Source organism: Apteryx mantelli, chromosome 2 (genome assembly GCF_036417845.1).
Source record: "Apteryx mantelli isolate bAptMan1 chromosome 2, bAptMan1.hap1, whole genome shotgun sequence".
In the NCBI taxonomy this organism is placed as follows: domain Eukaryota; kingdom Metazoa; phylum Chordata; class Aves; order Apterygiformes; family Apterygidae; genus Apteryx; species Apteryx mantelli.
Genome location: NC_089979.1, coordinates 120,423,910 through 120,429,909, shown reverse-complemented (window position 1 = coordinate 120,429,909; position 6,000 = coordinate 120,423,910).

Here is a 6,000-nt window from a genome sequence, read left to right as displayed (position 1 = left end):
GCTTTACACCCTTGGCTGCTGGCTCCCACTTCCATGCCACAGATGCCCCCTTGTTTCTTTTTCAGAGAAGCTGATGCTATAATCCAGATCACCAAAATAACCCATTATTTTTCTTCTTGTAGTGTTGCTTTTATGAGAGGTCATCACCTTCTCTTCTACCCACAGAAAGAAGTAATTGAAGCGCTTGGGAACTCCCAGATAAAAGGACTGAACAGTATCGAGAGCAAAGTTTGATCCGTGGCTGCAAATGGCTGTAAGGGCCAGCTCATTTTGCAATTCATCACAGGTTCTTCTATATCCTCCGCCTGATACAATAAGCCACGCTGCGGTTACAAAATACAAAGCTTGTGAAACTCCCTGTGTTACAGGAGGGAGAGGATGGGGGTGGGAGGAAGAGCCCCTTAACAGACAAAGTGCTGCTTGCTCTGTTCACACCATGCCACAGAACCCCAGTGTATAAAAATGACATTTTGCTTCACAACACAGAAATCTTACCAAAAGCTTCTCTGCCAGCAGCACCCTGAAAGGTGCGATTGCAACCCAAGGAAACAGGCTTTTCTTCTTAGGGTCCCCATGAATTTGCAGGGCAAGCAGTATGGCTTCCCAGGTACGTCTACACATGTATCTACTTGTGTCCATAAACATTCTTTGGTGTGCAAAAATTAGCTTGCAAATTATAGAGGCAAACCAAAAAGCCAGGTGAGACTGGACTGAGAAGCGAGCTCTCCTTAGGCTATATATGTAGGCTTGTTGCCATTCTTTTTAACATATTTAAGTCAGGCTAAAACGGTATAGTAGGACTGCTTCCATCTAGGAGTGGAATCAAATTTGGCATCCTATGTCAGCCCACCAAACTCACTGTAGTGTCATGGGAGCAATTTGGCCCTCTACACCACAGATGGTTGTGAAGAAGTTTCCAGTGGAAAGCCAGTGAGAAAATGAGCAACATTTTCCCAGTACTAGAAATAAGTGGTACCATTTTGACTTCAATCTTTTAGCAAGCAATACTTTCGCAAAAGGCAAAGCTATTTTGAGCTCTGAAATAGAAAGAGAAATCTACCAAAGAAAACTTGCTGCTTCTCAGCCAGACTGGGTTTTTTTCCTCATATGGAATTATGTGACCACAGAACTATACAGAAAGACTTAAGCCTGAATACGACTTGCAGCAGTGTTGGGCTAAATGCAACACGGTTGATTAAGGCTGGGAAAAGCTCAGCAGATTGCTTCTGCTTGGTTTACAAGAATAGATCATGTCTTCTGGTAGCTTTTCATCATTTGCATTGGCTGTGCTTGTAGCTGAATCAAATATGGAGACAAATGCTTCTGAAAGAATGTACTGTGGGTATTGTTAGGCAAGTGATTAATCGGGGTGGGGGTTGCAGGTTTTTTCTTTTTTCAGCTTGTATTGTTCCACTAAAACTGTTTACTGGCTTTTAAAAAGGAAGCTTAAGGTGGTGATGTGTTTTACAGGTCACAGAACATTAGTGTGGGATGTGGACTGTTCAGAGTGATCTGTGCAGTGCAGCTAGCTACCTCAGAGACCTCTTGTCACGTCCTTTTCCAGCCGATCCTAGTCCAGACCTCTGCACATGCTGACATTGGACAGAGCCAACTGCTGGCATGCGGACAATGTTTCTGCCACCTGCGTGTGAAATTGAGGGTGGTCAGGAATGGCTCAGTTCAGGCTAAATCTCCTAGCAGTAGCTGACCGATAGAGACACAAGCTGTTGAAAGTGCTGTGGCCTGGGGCAGTGTAGATCTGGTCTGAGTGGACTGTATACTTCCAGCACAGAGACAGACAGGCACTGTTCAGTACTAAAACCTCCTGCTCCAATCATTTTTTTACCAGACCCCTCTGCCAACTGGCTTTCTAGTGTTTGTCTGTAGCAGAAGAGCCAGCGCAACCCTTCCCCATTTCCTCCCATCTCCAGGCTAAAGAAGGAATACACCTATCCTACTACTACCAGGTAAAACACAACTCCCAGGAGACTCTTAAGAAGACTACACTCTCCAGCTAAGTATTTTTACAGTATCAATAGAATGCTGTAGCTGTAAATAATATTCCCACAGTTCACAGAAACATTCAGCTTGCTCTGAATGTTTTAAGCTTCTCATCTCAATAGCATTTTATAGCAATGAGATCAGTGGGCAATTTTATATAAGAAAAGCTTTTCCACTTATCAGCTTTAGATTTGCTGCCTCTGATTACATATAGTATCCCCATAGTTCTATATTGTGAATGCTTGATTCATTTTTCTCTACCTTTTGTTATTTAATGTGCCCCTAATATGTTTCATTTATTATTCATTTATTTCTTTATCAAGTGCTCGTTATAGGTAAACGCGACAAATTGACAACCACTCGGGCCGGGTTGCATAAATTCCAATTTATAAAATAATTGAGCAAGTCACAAGCAAAACAGCGCTGGGCGGCCGGGGAGTCTCCTGCTCCACCAACGGCGCGCGCAATCCCCCCGCTCACAGTCCCCTTATATGCCTGTAACTTCTGTGGTTGCGCCGGCTGTTGCTGGGGGGGTCGGGATGAAAGCTGGGGTCTTCCTCTGCGTTGTACGTGGTGCCCTTCAGGTCGCGCGCATACATTTCACAATGCAATATCGCTCTGCTGGCTCAGTACAATCATTGTGGTGATAGCCGGTACTTAGCGCCTAGTTTCATGGTAAAATCACTTCACGAGTTGATAGCCCGTACTTAGTGCCTAGTTTCATGGTAAAATCACTTCCCGAGTTGATGAAACAAATTATCACCTATCACAATCCCCCCTTTTTGTTTTGGTCCTTTTTAATTTGTTCATCAAATCGAACAACAGCCTCCTGTGCCAGGGGGAGCATCTTTCTTTATGAAAATTAATCCACCTCTATCGGTCCCGGACTCCCAGTAACGGACTCCCCAGGTCTTTCCCAAAAACCATCCCGGATCCTCCGGATGGGTGATATTAAATGTTTACAAGTTCCCGGGGGGGTATAGTGGGGATTTCCCCGATACCCCAGCTGGAGATCCTCTTTAGGGGGGGGGGGTACACCCAGAAGGCCCCCATTTTACTGATAAAAACTTATCTAACCCTGCTTCTGGAGTCCAATCAGAGGCTATAGTTTCACATCCCCAATAAGCACAATAATAAGAGTTTGGGTAGTTACAGCCCAGGATTAGAACTAGGACAAAAGTAAAAACCCCATATGATTTAGACATGGTTCAATAGGCACCAACTCACAAAAAGTAGCTGTAAATGTAGGACTCCCAGGTACACTTTGTACTTGGATCACTGTTTGATCCTCCCACCTTATTAATGACCACTTAAAGGGTTGGTGTATATTATGTTCCCCTTTGATTCGTCTTCCAGAGGAGTAGTGGACCCATGGCTTGGCTAACGGATATTTTACGAACCCTTAATGCCTTGGAGGGGCGATCCGTGATGCCAAGTGTCTCTGGGACTTTAAAGAGTCTGGGCCTTACAATTTTGGGTATCCCTGCTTAGGAGGTGGCTTATCGGCCTCAATCCCCACAGTTTCCATACGTCTCTGTCTCCTCTGCCTACTCTTTTGCTCAGAGCAGCAGGGTGTACCGTCTTCTCGACAGCAGCCGTATTCTTCAGGGGAACCTCCTGTATGAGCTTTTTGGATTTTTAAAGGCTTCCCAGTTCTCCAGAGTGACACTCAACATGCGGAACGGTCCACCTACAATTGGTGTTTTCAATTTTGGCCTTATGTGATCGGGGTGGTTGGCGTAGGTACAACCTTTCTCTGGTTGTACCTCTTTAGCAAAAGCTTCCCACCATTCCACCGATCTTTTCTTGAGATCCCTTTTAATGTCAAATAGGTCAATTTTCCATAACAAAGGCGACAACTGCCGCTAGGGAGGTACCCGTACTACCAATGAGTCCACTACTTCTCTTTACAAATCCTATATTTATAACACACGAAGGGATAACAAATACAATGTGAGGTTTTACAAAATGTGGTCTTACTTATCGAGGTTTCTAGGTTTCTTCTTAAAGGTTACTTTTAAATGGTCCGGGTTTCCAAAGGCTTCCCACGATGATTCTGAGATCGGCCCTTTAATTCTGCTGGCATGTGTCCATCCTCGCTCTGCGGTGCGAATAGCAGTGTCTGTGGTAAGCAAAACAAGGAAAGGTCCCTCCCAGTGGGGAGTCAAAGACGAGTCTTTCCAGGTTTTAATTAAAACCTTGTCTCCAGGGTTAACTCGGTGAATGGAACCTGGTAATTGTTCTTTTGTTCATTTCTCTTAAATCTTATGGCATCCCATATAACATTTCAAAAGGGGAGACTCCTGTGTCAGTTCTGGGCTGAGTTCGTATATTCAACAAGGCTAAGGGTAAACACTTGATCCAATTCATCTGGGTTTCTATCATTAGCTTCCTCTTTCTTCCCATATTTTCCCAAATGTATGTACTACTCCATAAGCATATTTAGAGTCGGTGTATATAGTCCCTATTTTGCCTTTTAAAATTTCTAAGGCTCTAAAAACCGCATACAATTCACAAGCCTGGGCCGACCAAGTTTTGTCTAGGGGCCCTGATTCTATTAACTAACCATCATATCTCGGCCCAGTAAATTATATTCAGCTTCGGGAACTAATAAAAAGGATCCCACACTTAATCGAGAGTCTGATTCTATTTTCACATTTTTAATTACTGGGACCTTAAAGGGTTCTCCCTTAGCTCCTATCACTTGTAATTTCTCTGGGGATGGTTTACACCCCCAGGGTACCGTTTGGACAGTAGATCTTTCTGCCCCAGAATCCACAAGGAATTCTACTTCTTGTCGCTGGGGACCCAATTTCAGTTTTATCAAGGGCTCGGTTCCTTTATGAGTCCCCAGCAGATAGAGCCCCTGACCCCCCTAATCTTCTTGGAACATTTGCTCATCCTGCATTCGCTTCCTGCAATTCCTCTTCAGATGCCCTTTCTTCTGGCAATAAAAACACTCAACCTGCCTCAAGTCCCTCGTCACGACTTCTCTGGGTTGTCCTTCTTGGTGAGGTGGCTTTCTTTTAGGTCCGTTATACGACCTAGGGGGTTGCGCCTGGATCCCTCTCTGTCCTTCTCGGACTGCTGCCACCAGAATCTTTGCCTGCCGCCGATGAGTTTCCTCTTCCCTTCGCACATGCACTTTCTGAGCTTCCCTCAGCAATTCGGCCAGTCCTCTATTTTGCCAATCATCTAACTTCTCTAACTTCCTTCCGATATCTGGAAAGGCCTTTGCTACAAACTGTGTTTTCAATAGAGCCTGTCCCACAGGGGTACTGGGGTCTACCCCGGAATAAAGTTGCAGGTTTTTCCTAAGTCTCTCAAGCCATTCTGTTGGTGTCTCGTCCCTTTTTTGTTGTTCCATGAAGGCCTTATTAATATTTTGCCCCCTGGGAACAGATTCCCTGATTCCCTGAACTATTATGGTTCCTAGATCGGACATATGTGTCCGATGCTCAGCATTCTGATTGTCCCAGTCTGGCCGTTGGGTGGGCCATTTGATATCTGCTGCGGGACCTTGTTGGTGCTGTTGATCCCAAATCCGCATCCCGGCCCTACGGATAATTTCCCTTTCTTCCACTGTAAATAATATGCTCAGGATGGATTGTAATTCCTCCCATGTATAAAGGCTAGGACCTAAGAACTGATCTAATTTTTCAGCTACCCCTAAAGGGTCTTCTAATAAATTCCCCATTTCTTTCTTGAAATCCCGTACGTCCCCTGAACTCAGGGGCATGGACACAAATCCCATCCCTGGTTGCGGTCCTCCCATGGGGAGTTCTCGCAAGGGGTACAGCTGATCAGGTCGCCCACCTCCCCTCGTTTGACTCCTCGTGACCCTTCGGGTTTCTTCTGGAGAACTAGGAGGGTCTAGATCCCAGTCCGGGGTCGTTGGGGGGGGCTATGAGGAGGGGCTGGTATTGGGTTTTGAGCTGGAGCTGAGGGAATATAGGGGGGAGGAGAAACGGGAAGTTCCTCCAATATTTTGCTTTTCTT